Consider the following 20,531-nt stretch of genomic DNA (forward strand, 5'->3'; position numbering starts at 1 on the left):
AAGCAGGGGAGAACTGGCTTGAGGGGAACAGGTGGCTCGCGGATGCCACCTGCTGGTTAGTCACAGAAAGTGTACTCCATGAAGCTGTAGACCTGACAAATTAGAGATAAGGATTTCAATTGGTATACAAATCCTAAAAGAACCCTACCAAGTTAAGCAAATGCCAAGAGGCCAAAAACAACAGAAAATTTTAAAGCACATGAAAAAAACAGACGATATGGATAACCCAAGCCCAAGCACACAAATCAAAAGATCAAAAGAAATACAGTACTTAGAGTAACTAATTAAAGAACTAAAGATGAACTATGAGACGATGGCATGGGATATAAAGGACATCAAGAAGAGCATGGAACAGGATATAAAGGACATCAAGAAGACCCCAAAAGAGCATATAGAAGACATTCCAAGACTAAATAAAAAAATAGATGATCTTATGGAAATTAAAGAAACTGTTGAACAAGTTAAAAATATTCTTGATACTCATAGTACAAGACTAGAGGAAGTTGAAGAACAATGAATCAGTGACCTGGAAGATGACAGAATGGAAAATGAAAGCACAAAAAAAGAATGGGGAAAAAAATCAAAAAAATCAAAATGGACCTCAGAGATATGATAGATAATATAAAACGCCCAAATATAAGACTCATTGGTGTTCCAGAAGGAGAAGAAAAGGGTAAAGTTCTAGGAAGAGTAGTCAAAGAAATTGTTGGGGAAAACTTCCCAAATCTTCTAAACAACATAAATACACAAATCATAAATGCCCAGCAAACTCCAAATAGAATAAATCCAAATAAACCCACTCCAAGACATATTCTGATCACACTGTCAAATACGGAAGAGAAGGAGCAAGTTCTAAAAGCAGCAAGAGAAAAGCAATTCACCACATACAAAGGAAACAGCATAAGACTAAGTAGGGACTACTCAGCAGCCACCATGGAGGCGAGAAGGCAGTGGCATGACATATTTAAAATTCTGAGTGAGAAAAATTTCCAACCAAGAATACTTTATCCAGCAAAGCTCTCCTTCAAATTTGAGGGAGAGCTTAAATTTTTCACAGACAAACAAATGCTGAGATAATTTGCTAACAAGACACCTGCCCTACTGGAGATACTAAAGGGAGCCCTACAGACAGAGAAACAAAGAAAGGAGAGAGAGACATGGAGAAAGGTTTGGTACTAAAGAGATTTGGTATGGATACAGTAAAGGATAGTAATAGAGAGAGGGAAAAATATATATGACAAAAATAAACCAAAGGATAAGATGGCTGATTCAAGAAATGCCTTTACGGTTATAACATTGAATGTAAATGGATTAAACTCACCAATTAAAAGGTATAGATTAGCAGAATGGATCAAAAAAATGAACCATCAATATGCTGCATACAAGAGACTCACCTTAGAAACAGGGACACAAAGAAATTGAAAGTGAAAGGATGGAAAAAAAAATTTCGTGCCAGCTACACCCAAAAGAAAGCAGATGTAGCAATATTAATCTCAGATAAAATAGACCTTAAATGCAGGGATGTTTTGAGAGACAAAGAAGGACACTACATACTAATAAAAGGGGCAATTCAACAAGAAGAAATAACAATCATAAATGTTTATGCACCCAATCAAGGTGCCACAAAATACATGAGAGAAACACTGGCAAAACTAAAGGAAGCAATTGATGTTTCCACAATAACTGTGGGAGACTTCAACACATCACTCTCTCCTATAGATAGATCAACCAGACAGAAGACCAATAAGGAAATGGAAAGCCTAAACAATCTGATAAATGAATTGGATTTTACAGACATGTATACAACATTATATCCCAAATCACCAGGATACACATACTTCTCTAGTGCTCATGGGACTTTCTCCAGAATAGATCATATGCTGGGACATAAAACAAGGCTCAATAAATTTAAAAAGATTGAAATTATTCAAAGCACGTTCTCTGACCACAATGAAATACAATTAGAAGTCAATAACCCTAAGAGACTTAGAAAATTCACAAATACCTGGAGGTTAAACAACACACTCCTAAACAATCAGTGGGTTAGAGAAGAAATAGCAAGAGAAATTGCTAAATATATAGAGACGAATGAAAATGAGAACACAACATACAAAAACCTATGGGATGCAGCAAAAGCGGTACTGAGGGGGAAATTTATAGCACTAAACGCATATATTAAAAAGGAAGAAAGAGCCAAAATCAAACAACTAATGGATCAACTGAAAAAGCTAGAAAATGAACAGAAAACCAATCCTAAACCAAGTAGAAGAAAAGAAATAACAAGGATTAAAGCTGAAATAAATGACATAGAGAACAAAAAAACCGAGAGGATAAATAACACCAAAAGTTTGTTCTTTGAGAAGATCAACAAGATTGACAAGCCCCCAGCTAGACTGACAGAATCAAAAAGAGAGAAGAGGGGCAAGATGGCAGACTGGTGAGCTGTATGTTTTAGTTACTCCTCCAGGAAAGTAGGTAGAAAGCCAGGAACTGCATGGACTGGACACCACAGAGAAATCTGACTTTGGGCATACTTCATACAACACTCATGAAAACGTGGAACTGCTGAGATCAGCGAAATCTGTAAGTTTTTGCGGCCAGGGGACCCGCACCCCTCCCTGCCAGGCTCAGTGCCGTGGGAGGAGGGGCTGTCAGCTCCGGGAAGGAGAAGGGAGAACTGCAGTGGCAGCCCTTATCAGAAACTCATTCTACTGATCCAAACTCCAACCATAGATAGACTGAGACCAGAAACCAGAGATTCTGAGAGCAGCCAGCCCAGCAGAGAGGAGACAGGCATAGAAAAAAAACAACACGAAAAACTCCAAAATAAAAGCGGAGGATTTTTGAAGTTCTGGTGAACACAGAAAGGGGAAGGGCCCTGAGGCACATATGCAAATCCCGAAGAAAAGCTGATCTCTCTGCCCTGTGGACCTTTCCTTAATGGCCCTGGTTGCTTTGTCTCTTAGCATTTCAATAACCCATTAGATCTCTGAGGAGGGCCCTTTTTTTTTTTTTTTTAATCCTTTTTTCTTTTTCTAAAACAATTACTCTAAGAAGCCCAACACAGAAAGCTTCAAAGACTTGCAATTTGGGCAGGTCAAGTCAAGAGCAGAACTAGGAGAGCTCTGAGACAAAACGCAATAATACAGTGGCTGAGAAAATTCACTAAACACCACAACTTCCCAAGAAAAGGGGGGTGTCTGCTCACAGCCATCATCCTGGTGGACAGGAACCACTCCTGCCCATCGCCAGCCCCATAGCCCAGAACTGCCCCAGACAACCCAGTGTGACGGAAGTGCTTCAAATAACAGGCACACACCACAAAACTGGGCGTGGACATTAGCCTTCCCTGCAACCTCAGCTGATTGTCCCAGAGTTGGGAAGGTAGAGCAGTGTGAATTAACAAAGCCCCATTCAGCCATCATTTCAGCAGACTGGGAGCCTCCCTACACAGCCCAGCAGCCCAGAACTGCCCTGGGGGGACGGCACTCACCTGTGACATAGCACAGTCATCCCTCAACAGAGGACCCGGGGTGCACGGCCTGGAAGAGGGGCCCACTTGCAAGTCTCAGGAGCCATACGCCAATACCAAGGACTTGTGGGTCAGTGGCAGAGACAAACTGTGGCAGGACTGAACTGAAGGATTAGACTATTGCAGCAGCTTTAAAATTCTAGGATCACCAGGGAGATTTGATTGTTAGAGCCACCCCCCCCTCCCTGACTGCCCAGAAACACGCCCCATATACAGGGCAGGCAACACCAACTACACACGCAAGCTTGGTACACCAATTGGACCCCACAAGACTCACTCCCCCACTCACCAAAAAGGCTAAGCAGGGGAGAACTGGCTTGTGGAGAACAGGTGGCTCGTGGATGCCAACTGCTGATTAGTTAGAGAAAGTGTACTCCACGAAGCTGTAGATCTGATAAATTAGAGATAAGGACTTCAATTGGTCTACAAATCCTAAAAGAACCCTATCAAGTTCAACAAATGCCACGAGGCCAAAAACAACAGAAAATTATAAAGCATATGAAAAAAACAGACGATATGGATAACCCAAGCCCAAGCACCCAAATCAAAAGACCAGAAGAGACACAGCACCTAGAGAAGTTACTCAAAGAACTAAAGATGAACAATGAGACCATAGTACAGGAGACAAAGGAAATCAAGAAGACCCTAGAAGAGCATAAAGAAGACATTGCAAGACTAAATAAAAAAATGGATGACCTTATGGAAATTAAAGAAACTGTTGACCAAATTAAAAAGATTCTGGACACTCATAGTACAAGACTAGAGGAAGTTGAACAACGAATCAGTGACCTGGAAGATGACAGAATGGAAAATGAAAGCATAAAAGAAAGAATGGGGAAAAAAAAATTGAAAAAATCGAAATGGACCTCAGGGATATGATAGATAATATGAAACGTCCAAATATAAGAGTCACTGGTGTCCCAGAAGGGGAAGAAAAGGGTAAAGGTCTAGGAAGAGTATTCAAAGAAATTGTTGGGGAAAACTTCCCAAATCTTCTAAACAACATAAATACACAAATCACAAATGCTCAGCGAACTCCAAATAGAATAAATCCAAATAAACCCACTCCGAGACATATACTGATCACACTGTCAAACACAGAAGGGAAGGAGCAAGTTCTGAAAGCAGCAAGAGAAAAGCAATTCACCACACACAAAGGAAACAGCATAAGACTAAGTAGTGACTACTCAGCAGCCACCATGGAGGCGAGAAGGCAGTGGCACGATATATTTAAAATTCTGACTGAGAAAAAATTCCAGCCAAGAATACTTTCTCCAGCAAAGCTCTCCTTCAAATTTGAGGGAGAGCTTAAATTTTTCACAGACAAACAAATGCTGAGAGAATTTGCTAACAAGAGACCTGCCCTACTAGAGATACTAAAGGGAGCCCTACAGACAGAGAAACAAAGAAAGGACAGAGAGACTTGGAGAAAGGTTCAGTACTAAAGAGATTCGGTATGGGTACAATAAAGGATATTAATAGACAGAGGGGAAAAATATGACAAACATAAACCAAAGGATAAGATGGCTGATTCAAGAAATGCCTTCACGGTTATAACATTGAATGTAAATGTATTAAACTCCCCAATTAAAAGATATAGATTCGCAGAATGGATCAAAAAAAATGAACCATCAATATGTTGCATACAAGGGACTCATCTTAGACACAGGGACACAAAGAAACTGAAAGTGAAAGGATGGAAAAAAATATTTCATGCAAGCTACAGCCAAAAGAAAGCAGGTGTAGCAATATTAATCTCAGATAAAATAGACTTCAAATGCAGGGATGTTTTGAGAGACAAAGAAGGACACTACATACTAATAAAAGGGGCAATTCAGCAAGAAGAAATAACAATCGGAAATGTCTATGCACCCAACCAAGGTGCCACAAAATACATGAGAGAAACACTGGCAAAACTAAAGGAAGCAATTGATGTTTCCACAATAATTGTGGGAGACTTCAACACATCACTCTCTCCTATAGATAGATCAACCAGACAGAAGACCAACAAGGAAATTGAAAACCTAAACAATCTGATAAATGAATTAGATTTAACAGACGTATACAGGACATTACATCCCAAATCACCAGGATACACATACTTTTCTAGTGCTCATGGAACTTTCTCCAGAATAGATCATATGCTGGGACATAAAACAAGCCTCAATAAATTTAAAAAGATTGAAATTATTCAAAGCACATTCTCTGACCACAATGGAATACAATTAGAAGTCAATAACCATCAGAGACTTAGAAAATTCACAAATACCTGGAGGTTAAACAACACACTCCTAAACAATCAGTGGGTTAAAGAAGAAATAGCAAGAGAAATTGCTAAATATATAGAGACGAATGAAAATGAGAACACAACATACCAAAACCTATGGGATGCAGCAAAAGCAGTGCTAAGGGGGAAATTTATAGCACTAAACGCATTTATTAAAAAGGAAGAAAGAGCCAAAATCAAACAACTAATGGATCAACTGAAGAAGCTAGAAGATGAACAGCAAACCAATCCTAAACCAAGTACAAGAAAAGAAATAACAAGGATTAAAGCAGAAATAAATGACATAGAGAACAAAAAAAACAATAGAGAGGATAAATATCACCAAAAGTTTGTTCTTTGAGAAGATCAACAAGATTGACAAGCCCCTAGCTAGACTGACAAAATCAAAAAGAGAGAAGACCCATATAAACAAAATAATGAATGAAAAAGGTGACATGTCTGCAGATCCTGAAGAAATTAAAAAAATTATAAGATGATACTATGAACAACTGTATGGCAACAAACTGGATAATGTAGACGAAATGGACAATTTCCTGGAAACATATGAACAACCTAGACTGACCAGAGAAGAAATAGAAGACCTCAACCAACCCATCACAAGCAAAGAGATCCAATCAGTCATCAAAAATCTTCCCACAAATAAATGCCCAGGGCCAGATGGCTTCACAGGGGAATTCTACCAAACTTTCCAGAAAGAACTGACACCAATCTTACTCAAACTCTTTGAAAACACTGAAGAAAATGGAACACTACCTAACTCATTTTATGAAGCTAACATCAATCTAATACCAAAATCAGGCAAAGATGCTACAAAAAAGGAAAACCACCGGCCAATCTCCCTAATGAATATAGATGCAAAAATCCTCAACAAAATACTTGCAAATCGAATCCAAAGACACATTAAAAAAATCATACACCATGACCAAGTGGGGTTTATTCCAAGCATGCAAGGATGGTTCAACATAAGAAAATCAATCAATGTATTACAACACATTAACAAGTCAAAAGGGAAAAATCAATTGATCATCTCAATAGATGCTGAAAAAGCATTTGACAAAATCCAACATCCCTTTTTTGATAAAAACACTTCAAAAGGTAGGAATTGAAGGAAACTTCCTCAACATGATAAAGAGCATATATGAAAAACCCACAGCCAGCATAGTACTCAATGGTGAGAGACTGAAAGCCTTCCCTCTAAGATCAGGAACAAGACAAAGATGCCCGCTGTCACCACTGTTATTCAACATTGTGCTGGAAGTGCTAGCCAGGGCAATCTGGCAAGACAAAGAAATAAAAGGCATCCAAATTGGAAAAGAAGAAGTAAAACTGTCATTGTTTGCAGATGATATGATCTTATATCTAGAAAACCCTGAGAAATCGACGATACAGCTACTAGAGCTAATAAACAAATTTAGCAAAGTAGCGGGATACAAGGTTAATGCACATAAGTCAGTAATGTTTCTATATGCTAGAAATGAACAAACTGAAGACACACTCAAGAAAAAGATACCATTTTCAATAGCAACTAAAAAAATCAAGTACCTAGGAATAAACTTAACCAAAGATGTAAAAGACCTATACAAAGAAAACTACATAACTCTACTAAAAGAAATAGAAGGGGACCTTAAAAGATGGAAAAATATTCCATGTTCATGGATAGGAAGACTAAATGTCATTAAGATGTCAATTCTACCCAAACTCATCTACAGATTCAATGCAATCCCAAACAAAATTCCAACAGCCTAATTTGCAGACTTGGAAAAGCTAGTTATCAAATTTATTTGGAAAGGGAAGATGCCTCGAATTGATAAAGACACTCTAAAAAAGAAAAACGAAGTGGGAGGACTTACACTCCCTGACTTTGAAGCTTATTATAAAGCCACAGTTGTCAAAACAGCATGGTACTGGCACAAAGATAGACATATAGATCAATGGAATCGAATTGAGAATTCAGAGATAGACCCTCAGATCTATGGCCGACTGATCTTTGATAAGGCCCCTAAAGTCACTGAACTGAGTCATAATGGTCTTTTCAACAAATGGGGCTGGGAGAGTTGGATATCCATATCCAAAAGAATGAAAGAGGACCCCTACCTCACCCCCTACACAAAAATTAACTCAAAATGGACCAAAGATCTCAATATAAAAGAAAGTACCATAAAACTCCTAGAAGATAATGTAGGAAAACATCTTCAAGACCTTGTATTTGGCGGCCACTTCCTAGACTTTACACCCAAAGCACAAGCAACAAAAGAGAAAATAGATAAATGGGAACTCCTCAAGCTTAGAAGTTTCTGCACCTCAAAGGAATTTCTCAAAAAGATAAAGAGGCAGCCAACTCAATGGGAAAAAATTTTTGGAAACCATGTATCTGACAAAAGACTGATATCTTGCATATATAAAGAAATCCTACAACTCAATGACAATAGTACAGTCGGCCCAATTATAAAATGGGCAAAAGATATGAAAAGACAGTTCTCTGAAGAGGAAATACAAATGGCCAAGAAACACATGAAAAAATGTTCAGCTTCACTAGCTATTAGAGAGATGCAAATTAAGGCCACAATGAGATACCATCTCACACCGGTTAGAATGGCTGCCATTAAACAAACAGGAAACTACAAATGCTGGAGGGGATGTGGAGAAATTGGAACTCTTATTCACTGTTGGTGGGACTCTATAATGGTTCAGCCACTCTGGAAGTCAGTCTGGCAGTTCCTTAGAAAACTAGATATAGAGTTACCATTCGATCCAGCGATTGCACTTCTCGGTATATACCCGGAAGATCGGAAAGCAGTGACACGAACAGATATCTGCACGCCAATGTTCATAGCAGCATTATTCACAATTGCCAAGAGATGGAAACAACCCAAATGTCCTTCAACAGATGAGTGGATAAATAAAATGTGGTATATACACACGATGGAATACTACGCGGCAGTAAGAAGGAACGATCTCATGAAACATATGACAACATGGATGAACCTTGAAGACATAATGCTGAGCGAAATAAGCCAGGCACAAAAAGAGAAATATTATATGCTACCACTAATGTGAACTTTGAAAAATGTAAAACAAATGGCTTATAATGTAGAATGTAGTGGAACTAGCAGTAGAGAGCAATTAAGGAAGGGGGAACAATAATCCAAGAAGAACAGATAAGCTATTTAACGTTCTGGGGATGCCCAGGAATGACTATGGTCTGTTAATTTCTGATGGATATAGTAGGAGCAAGTTCACAGAAATGTTGCTATATTAGGTAACTTTCTTGGGGTAAAGTAGGAACATGTTGGAAGTTAAGCAGTTATCTTAGGTTAGTTGTCTTTTTCTTACTCCCTTGTTATGGTCTCTTTGAAATGTTCTTTTATCGTATGTTTGTTTTCTTTTTAACTTTTTTTTCATACAGTTGATTTAAAAAAGAAGGGAAAGTTAAAAAAAAAAAAAAAAAAGATGTAGTGCCCCCTGAGGATCCTGTGGAGAATGCAGGGGTATTCGCCTACCCCACCTCCATGGTTGCTAACATGACCACAGACATAGGGGACTGGTGGTTTGATGGGTTGAGCCCTCTACCACAGGTTTTACCCTTGGGAAGACGGTTACTGCAAAGGAGAGGCTAGGCCTCCCTATGGTTGTGCCTAAGAGCCTCCTCCCGAATGCCTCTTTGTTGCTCAGATGTGGCCCTCTCTCTCTAGCTAAGCCAACTTGAAAGGTGAAATCACTGCCCTCCCCCCTACGTGGGATCAGACACCCAGGGGAGTGAATCTCCCTGGCAACGTGGAATATGACTCCGGGGGAGGAATGTAGACCTGGCATCGTGGGACGGAGAACATCTTCTTGACCAAAAGGGGGATGTGAAAGGAAATGAAATAAGCTTCAGTGGCAGAGAGAATCCAAAAGGAGCCGAGAGGTCACTCTGGTGGGCACTCTTATGCACACTTTAGACAACCCTTTTTAGGTTCTAAAGAATTGGTGTAGCTGGTGGTGGATACCTGAAACTATCAAACTACAACCCAGAACCCATGAATCTCGAAGACAGTTGTATAAAAATGTAGCTTATGAGGGGTGACAATGGGATTGGGAAAGCCATAAGGACCACACTCCACTTTGTCTAGTTTATGGATGGATGAGTAGAAAAATAGGGGAAGGAAACAAACAGACAAAGGTACCCAGTGTTCTTTTTTACTTCAATTGCTCTTTTTCACTCTAATTATTATTCTTCTTATTTTTGTGTGTGTGCTAATGAAGGTGTCAGGGATTGATTTGGGTGATGAATATACCACTATGTAATGGTACTGTAAACAATCGAAAGTACGATTTGTTTTGTATGACTGCGTGGTATGTGAATATATCTCAATAAAATGAAGATTAAAAAAAAACACTCTAAGATAATAAGAAAATAAAGAACACACACACAAAAAAAGAGAGAAGACCCATATAAACAAAATAATGAATGAGAAAGGTGACATTACTTCAGATCCCAAGGAAATTAAAAAAAATTATAAGAGGGTACTATGAACAACTGTATGGCAACAAACTGGATAATGTAGACGAAATGGACAATTTCCTGGAAACATATGAACAACCTAGACAGACCAGAGAAGAAACAGAAGCCCTCAACCAACCAATCACAATCAAAGAGATCCAATCAGTCATCAAAAATATTCCCAAATAAATGCCCAGGGCCAGATGGCCTCACAGGAGAATTCTACCAAACTTTCCAAAAAGAATTGACACCAATCTTACTTAAACTCTTTCAAAACATTGAAGAAAATGGAACACTACCTAACTCATTTTATGAAGTTAACATCAATCTAATACCAAAACCAGGCAAAGATGCTACAAAAAAGGAAAACTACCAGCCAATCTCCCTAATGAATATAGATGCAAAAATCCTCAACAAAATACTTGCAATTCGAATCCAAAGACACATTAAAAAAATCATACACCATGACCAAGTGGGGTTCATTCCAGGCATGCAAGGATGGTTCAACATAAGAAAATCAATCAATGTATTACAACACATTAACAAATCAAAAGGGAAAAATCAAATGAACATCTCAGTAGATGGTGAAAAAGCATTTGACAAAATACAACATCCCTTTTTGATAAAACACTTCAAAGGGTAGAAATTGAAGGAAACTTCCTCAATATGATAAAGAGCATATATGAAAAACCCACAGCCAGCATAGTACTCAACGGTGAGAGACTGAAAGCCTTCCCCCTAAGATCAGGAACAAGACAAGGATGCCCGCTATCACCACTGTTATTCAACATTGTACTAGAACTGCTAGCCAGGGCAATCCAGCAAGACAAAGAAATAAAAGGCATCCAAATTCAAAAAGAAGAAGTAAAACTTTCATTGTTTGCAGATGATATGATCTTATATCTTAGGGGGGAGAGCAACTAAAAAAAATCAAGTACCTAGGAATAAACTGAACCAAAAATGTAAAAGACCTATACAAAGAAAACTACATAACTCTATTAAAAGATATAGAAGGAGACCTTAAAAGATGGAAAAATATTCCATGTTCATGGATAGGAAAGCTAAATGTCATTAAGATGTCAATTCTACCCAAACTCATCTACAGACTTAATGCAATCCCAATCAAAATTCTATCCACCTACTTTGCAGACTTGGAAAAGCTAGTTATGAAATTTATTTGGAAAGGGAAGATGCCTTGAATTGCTAAAGACACTCTAAAAAAGAAAAACCAAGTGGATGACTTACACTCCCTGACTTTGAAGCTTATTATAAAGCCATAGTTGTCAAAACAGCATGGTACTGGCACAAAGATAGACATATAGATCAATGGAATCGAATTGAGAATTCAGAGATAGACCCTCAGATCTATGGCTGACTGATCTTTGATAAGGCCCCCAAAGTCACTGAACTGAGTCATAAAGGTCTTTTCAACAAATGGGGCTGGGAGAGTTGGATATCCATATCCAAAGGAATGAAAGAGGACCCCTACCTCACACCCTACACAAAAATTAACTCAAAATTGACCAAAGATCTCAATATAAAAGAAAGCTCCATAAAACTCCTAGAAGATAATGTAGGAAAACATCTTCAAGACCTTGTATTAGGTGGCCACTTCCTAGACTTTACATCCAAAGCACAAGCAACAAAAGAAAAAATAGATAAATGGGAACTCCTCAAGCTTAGAAGTTTTTGTACCTCAAAGGAATTTCTCAAAAAGGTAAAGAGGCAGCCAACTCAATGGGAAAAATTTTTTGGAAACCATGTATGTGACAAAAGATTGATATCTTGCATATATAAAGAAATCCTACAACTCAATGACAATAGTACAGACAGGCCAATTATAAAAAGGGGAAAAGATATGAAAAGACAGTTCTCAGAAGAGGAAATACAAATGGCCAAGAAACACATGAAAATATGTTCAGCTTCACTAGCTATTAGAGAGATGCAAATTAAGACCACAATGAGATACCATCTCACACCAATTAGAATGGCTGCCATTAAACAAACAGGAAACTACAAATGCTGGAGGGGATGCGGAGAAATTGGAACTCTTATTCATTGTTGGTGGGACTGTATAATGGTTCAGCCACTCTGGAAGTCAGTCTGGCAGTTCCTTAGAAAACTAGATATAGAGCTACCATTCGATCCGGAGATTGCACTTCTCGGTATATACCCAGAAGATCGGAGAGCAGTGACACGAACAGATATCCACACACCAATGCTCATAGCAGCATTACTCACAATCACCAAGAGATGGAAACAACCCAAATCTCCTTCAACAGATGCGTGGATAAATAAAATGTGGTATATACACACGATGGAATACTACACGGCAGTAAGGAGGAACGATCTTGTGAAACATGTCAACATGGATGAAACTTGAAGAGATAATGCTGAGCGAAATAAGCCAGGCAAAAAGAGAGAAATATTATATGCTACCACTAATGTGAACTTTGAAAAATGTAAATCAAATGGTTTATAATGTAGAATGTAGGGGAACTAGCGACAGAGAGCAATTAAGGAAGGGGGAACAATAATCCAAGAAGAACAGATAAGCTATCATGGGTAAATTTAATGTTCTGGGAATGCACAGGCATGACTATGGTCTGTTAATTTCTGATGGGTATAGCAGGACCAAGTTCACAGAAATGTTGCTATATTAGGTTACTTTCTTGGGGTAGAGTAAGAACACGTTGGAAGTAAAGTAGTTATCTTAGGTTAGTTGTCTTTTTCTTACTCCCTGGTTATGGTCTCTGAAATGTTCTTTTATTGTATGTTTTTTTTATTTTTTTAAATTTTTTTAATTTTTCATATAGTTGATTTTAAAAAAGAAAAGTTAAAAAAAACAAGGAAAAAATATGCAGAGTCCCCTTGAGGAGCTGGTGGAGAATGCAGGGGTACTGGCCTGCCCAACCTCGATGGTTGCTAACATGCCCACAGACATAGGGGACTGTTGGTTTGATGTATTGAGCCCCCTACCACGGAATTTGCCCTTGGGAAGACTGTTACTGCAAAGGAGAGGCTAGGCCTCCCTATAATTGTGCCTAAGAGCCTCCTCCCAAATGCCTCTTTGTTGCTTAGATGTGGCCCTTTCTCTCTAGCTAAGCCAACTTGAAAGGTGAAATCACTGCCCTCCCCCCTATGTGGGATAAGACACCCAGGGTAGTGAATCTCCCTGGCAACGTGGAATATGACTCCCGGGGAGGAATGTAGACCTGGCATCATGGATGGAGAACATCTTCTTGACCAAAAGGGGGATGTGAAAGGAAAGGAAATAAGCTTAAGTGGCAGAGAGTTTCCAAAAGGAGCCGAGAGGTCACTCTGGTGGGCACTCTTACACACAATATAGACAACCCTTTTTAGGTTTTAAAGAATTGGGGTAGCTGGTGGTCGATACCTGAAACTATCAAACTACAACCCAGAACCCATGAATCTTGAAGACAATTGTATAAAAATGTGGCTTATGAGGGGGAACAGTGGGATTGGGGAGGCCATAGGGATCACACTCCCGTTTGTCTAGTTTGTGGATGGATGAGTGGAAAGGTGGGGGAAGGAAACAAACAAACAAACAAACAGCCCAGTGTTCTTTTTTACCTTAGTTGCTCTTTTTCACTTTAATTATTATTCTGGTTATTTTTGTGTGTGTGGTAATGAGGGTGTCAGGGATTGATTTTGGTAATGAATGTACAACTATGTAATGGTACCGTGAACAATCAAATGTACGATTTGTTTTGTATGACTGCGTGGTATGTGACTATATCTCAATAAAATGAATTTAAAAAAACACAAATATTGTCCTAGAAGTTCTAGCTAGAGCAATTAGGCAAGAAAAAGAAATAAAGGCATCCAAATTGGAAGGGAAGAGGTAAAATTCTCATTATTTACAGATGACAAGATTCTATATTTGGAAAATGCCCCCAAAAATCTACAAGAAAGCTACTTGAGCTAATAAACAAATTAATCAAAATGGTAAGATACAATATTAAATGCAAAAATTAGTAGGGTATCTATACACTAATAATGACCTAACTGAGTAGGCAATTAAGAAAAAAATTCCATTTAGAACAGCAACTAAGAGAATCAAGTATCTGGGAATAAACTTATCCAAGAATATAAAGGATGTGTACACAGAAAACTACAAAATATTGATAAAAGAAATTAAGGAGGACCTAAATAGTTGGAAAGACATACTATGCTAGTGGATAGGAAGGCTAAATGTCATTAAGATTTCAATACAACCCAACTTGATCTACAGATTCAATGTAATAACAATCAAAATTCCAACAACCTACTTTGCAGACTTGTAAAGCTAGTTATCAAATTCATTTGGAAAGGAAAGGGGTCTTGAACAGCAAAAAAAAAAAAAAGAAAAAAGAAAAAAGAAAAGAAAAAAAAATCCTAAAACAGAAGAACAAAGTGTGAGGACTTACACTTTCTGACTTTAAAGCTTATTATAAAGCCAAGTGGTCAAAACAGCATGATATTGGCACAAAGATAGACATATTGATCAATGGAATTGAATTGAGAGTTCAGAAATAAATGCTCAGGTCTATGGTCAGTTGATTTTTTACAAAGCCCCCAAATCCACTGAACTGGGACAGAATAGTCTTTTCAATAAGTGGGGATGGGAGAATTGGATATCTATATCCAAAGGAACAAAAGAGGACCCTTACCTCACACCCTATACAAAAATCAACTGAGAATGGATATGATACCTAAATATAAGAGACAGTACCATAAAACCCTTAGAAGAAAATATGTGGAAACATCTTCAAGACCTAGTGATAGAAGGTAGCTTCTTCAACCTTACACCCAAAGCACAAGCCATAAGAAAACATAGATAAATGGGAACTCCTCAAGACTGAACACGTTTGTGCCTCAAAGATCTTTGTCAAAAAGGTGAAGAGGCACCCAACTCAATGAGGGAGAATATTTGGTAACCATATATCTGATAAGTGTTTGATATCAAGTATATATAACAAAATCATACAACTCAATAACAAAAGGTCAAACAAACCAATTATAAAATGGGCAAAAGTTATGAATAGACATTTTTCCAAAGAGGAAATGAAAATGAATAAAAATCACATAAAAAATGTTCATCTTCATTCACCGTTAGGGAAATACAAATCAAAACCACAATGAGATATCATCTCAGATCTATTAGAAATGTTCTTATTAAACAAACAAGAAACTACAAATGCTGGAGAGGATGTGGAGAAATTGGAACAGTCATTCACTGCTGGTGGGAATGTAAAATGGTACAGCCACTGTGGAGGACACTATGGCAGTTCCTCAGAAAGCTAAATATGAAGTTGTTCTATGACGTGGCAATTCTGCTACTTGGTATATACCCAGAAAATATGAAAGCAGTGACACAAGCAGACATTTGCACACTGATGCTCATAATGGCATTATTCACAATTGCCAAAAGATAGATGCAATCCAAGTGTCCATCAACAGACATGTGGATAAATAAAATGTATTCTATACATATGATGGAATATTATGCAGCAGTAAGAATGAATGAGGTCACAAAGAATGTGGCTACATGGATAAACCTTGAGGACATAATGCTGAGAGAAATAAGCCAGACAAAAAAGGACAAATATTATATAATTTCATTAATATGAACCCCCAAACATGTAAACTCAGAGACTTAAAAATGTAGAACATAGGGGACCTAGAGACAGACAGAAACTAGAGAAAGGGGAAATGGTTACCTAATATGTACAGAACTGTTAGCAAGGTTTAACCTAAATGTTTGGGAATGGATACAGATGATGGTTTGTTATTGGGATTATAAGTAATAGTGCCATATTGAAGTTGAATTTGATTGAAAGGGGTAGCCTAAAGTCATGTATCAAACAGATTAATACTGCAAATATAAATAAGTTTTCATATGAACTACTACAAATGTATGGCATTTGTACAGTGAGTTAATAATAGAGTGGTATATAGGGGAAAATTACTGATTTTCTGCTATGGGCTATATTTAACAGTGATACTTTATTACCACACTGAATAAATATGGGGGGGTAAGGGATAAGTGGTGTTTTGGGTTTTCTTTTGTGTGTGTGTCTGTGTAAATTTGTTACTTTTCTCTTTGGAGAAATGAAAATTGTCTAAAATTGAGAGTGATGACTGCACAAAGTGAGGACACTGTGAGACACTGATTTTATACTTTAGATAGAATATATTGTATGTTAATATGTTTCAATAAAATCTGCAGTTTCAATTGAATAAATAAACAGAAAGATACAAGTGCTGGAGAAGATGTGGAGAGAGAGGTATACCTATTCAGTGTTGGAGAGAAGTAGAATAGTGCAGCCCCCCTGGAGGGCAGTGTGGTGGATCAACAAAAGGCTAAATATAGGGTTGCTATATGGTCATGCAATCCTGTTACTAGGAATATACATGGAAGAACTGAAAGCAGGTACACAAATATACCTTTGCACACAGATGTTTATGGTGACATTATTCACAATTGCCAATGGATCGAGGTGGCCAAAGGGCCCGTTGACTGAAGAGTTGAAGGGCAAACTGTGGTGTATACATACAATTGAATATTGTGTTGCTACAGAATGGGATGAAGTCATGAGGTATGCAATAAGAAGACTGAACCTTGAGGACACTATGTTGAGTTAAATAAGCCAGAAACAAAAGGGCATATACTGTATGGTCTCGTTTAGAAAAGGTTAATAAGAAAATTAGGGCTTAGCTCATAAGCTCTTACAGTAGTCACATCTATTCCTGGATTTTAATTGTTATTTCTAAATTCTGAGAAGCTGCATTCCTTGTGCATAACCTGGTAGTTTCCTGGAACTTTGAGTATTTGTGTGACACCTAAGACTCAGAGTTAGAGTTCTGCAACTCTGAAAGACAGCATTACTCCATACAGCAACTGTTAAAGAAGCTGAAAAGGAGACCAGACTTCAAATAGAGACACAAATTAAGATGACCTGGTTAGGTCTAAGGCAAATCAGAATACAAGATAATGATGATATTGTCTGTATTTTAAAACTTCAACTTCTATGTGAGACCAAAGGAAGGGATGTTCATTTTGTCCAAAATTTAAATTTTCTGAAGCACCACTCTAACTTAACCTGTCTTGTCAGTTTATTTAAACAATCTAATTACATGAAACCTAGAATAGGGAATGAGAACTTGTTATTCTGTATAGTTTAATGTAATACCCTGATAAATTCCACAGTATTTTGGGCAGAAAATAAAGAAGTAATTGAAAAGGCCCTTGAGGGACTGGAGAAAAAAATATGTAACTGTTAAACTTCCTCATGTGAGGAATTCCTGATATTCTCTCAACCATTAGGGATTCCCAGTTTAATAAGCCAAGCCCTCTATCTTGAGGTTTGCCCTTTTGAAACATCTCTGCAATGACAAACCTAAGACTACTTATAATTATTCCTAAGAATCTCCCCCAGAGAACCTCTTTTTTCATGCAGATGTGGCATCTCTCTCTAAGCCAACCCTGCAAATAAACTCACTACACTCTCCCCTATGTGGGATGTGACTCCCAGGGGTGGAAATCTCCCTGGCAATATGGGACATGACTCCCAGGTTAGTCTGGCCCTGGCATCATGGGATTGAAAATGCCTTCTTGACTAAAATGGGGAAAAAGAATGAAATAAAATAAAGTTTCAGTGACCAGGAGATTTCAAATAGAGTTGAAAGGCTATTCTGGAGGTTAATCTTATGCAAGCTTCAGCCACATAATGCAAAATGCCATGGTATGCCAAGCCCCAACCAACAGTATTCCTAAAAACCTAAAATATATCCTGGGCTCTATCTAAGACTCTATAAAAGTTTTACTTACTAAGTTTATTTTTTCAGAAACTTAAAACCTCCAGATTGTTCCTATGCCAGACTATCTCTGAAACCTAGAGTAATCAGTCCCTCCAAGAACATCAAACAGTTGCATTCCTCTACCCCATAATGTCAACAGCCCTTTCCAAAATGAAGAATTTAGAATGGTCATTACCCAAACATCACTGAAGATTGAAAAAATTATCAAATGAGAGGGAGGAGTTGTAACAGAGAAATTTGGATTTAACAAGTGATTATCAATACTGAATCATTATATAAATATTTCTCTTTAGCTTCTAATGTATTAGAACATCCAGAAGGAAATACCTGCAATTGTTGAACTGCAACCCAGTAGCATTGATCTTTGATAATGATTTATAATTATATAGATTTTATCTTGTTTCCATGTGATTGTAAAAATCTTGTGACTGCTAACCCCTTTATCCAGTGTGTGGTTAGATGAGTAATAAAGTAAAACACATAAAAAATTAACAACAAAATGAATGGAAACATATAAAAAGTGAATTTTACAAACATAATACTTTGCAGAAAAACAATTCCCGAAGTTGATTTCATTTATATAATGTCCAAAATAGGCAAAAATAAACTAATGTGTATCATTTAGGAATTAATACTTTGTGGAAGAAAAAGAAATTGTGACCAGAAATAGAAACAAAGGAGACTTGTATGATGTCAGCAAGGTTGTACCTTTGACAGGTGTTTGCTCTCTAACTATTTGTTAAACTATACTTTGAAATTTGCTCTATAACTACTTGTTAAACAGTACTTTGAAACATCACTTTTATGCATATGTGTTATATTTCACAACAAAAATGCTTAAAAACTGATAGAACTGAAAGAAATAGACAAATCTACAATTATATTGGTGATTTCAACTATCCTCCCTCAACATTTTATAGAACAGTTAGACAATCAACAGAGATATAGAAGATTTCAACATCATAAAACAATAGGATCTAATTAATATTTATAGAACACTCAACCCACCAACAGATAATACATTTTTTCATGGAATATATAGAAAGATAAATCATATCCTGGGCCATAAGAAAAATCCTCAACAGATTTACAAGATATGAAATCATACAGAATGTGTTCTCTAACCTCAATGGAGTCAAATTAGAAATTAATCACAGAAAGATAACATAAAAATTTCCAAACACATGGAAAGTAAACTTCACATTTCTATATAATCCAAAGATCACAAAAGAAGTCTCAAGGAAAATAAATAAACATAGTAAAATTTGTGGGGAACACCTAAAACAAGGTTGACAGGGAAATTTATAGCACTAAATTCAAACATTAGAAAAAATGAAACATTTTAAATCAATAATATAATACAATCTCACAAAAAATCTAGAAAAAGAATGAAGTAATACCAAACACAATTTATTCAAATTGTATATATAAGAAAAAGAAACTGAAATGGCTAAGGCAATTTTGAAAAAGAAAATTGGAGTGGAAATATCCAGTGTATCCAATTTTGAGACTTATTGTATAGCTACAGTAGCCAAGATTCTGATATTGTTTGAAGGACAGAGAAATTACAAATAAACCCACACAAAAATGTCCAACTCATTTTTGACAAACGTGCAAAGCAATTCAATGGATGAAAGGTAGCCTTTTCAACAAATTCTACCAGATCAATTGGACATCCATAAGGAAAAAAAAATTGAATCTTGCCCTAAGTCTCACATCCAACACCAAAATTATATGAAAATTCACAGCAAACTTAAGTATAAATGTAAGACTATAAAACTTTAAGAAAATAATGTAGGAAAAAGTCTTCAGCTTCTAAAACTAGAAAAAGTATTCTTTGACTTAAAATCAAAAGCATGATCAATAAAAAGTTGATGAGCTGCAGTTCATCAAAATTAAACACTTTTTCTCTGTGGAAGATGCTGTTATGAGAATGAAAAGAAAAGCTGCCCAATGGAAGAAATATTTGCCTACCAAATATCTGTCAAAGGACTTGTACCTAGAATATAAAATGGATGCTCAATATGCAACAGCAAAAACAAATAATCTAGTTAGAGAGCAGCAAAACACACAAAGAGACATTTAAGTAAAAAGGATGTATAGATGGCAAATAAGCATGTAAAAATCCCCAACCAATTTCAAAGAATTGAAATCATGCCAAACATGTTTACTGACTCAAGGGATGTACTCTATAAATCAATACCAGAAAGATAAATGAAAAAATCCCCATATATTTTTAAACTAAAAAATACATTTATAAATAATCTATGGTCAAAGTAGGAGCACAAGAGATGATAGAATGTATTTTTAATTAATTAAAAGTAAAACCACAAAGATATAAAAATTTGTGGAACACAGCTAAAGGAGTGCTTGTGGGGAAATTTATAGAATTAAATTCTTAAGTA

This window comes from Choloepus didactylus, chromosome X (assembly GCF_015220235.1).
Source record: "Choloepus didactylus isolate mChoDid1 chromosome X, mChoDid1.pri, whole genome shotgun sequence".
Classification (NCBI taxonomy): domain Eukaryota; kingdom Metazoa; phylum Chordata; class Mammalia; order Pilosa; family Megalonychidae; genus Choloepus; species Choloepus didactylus.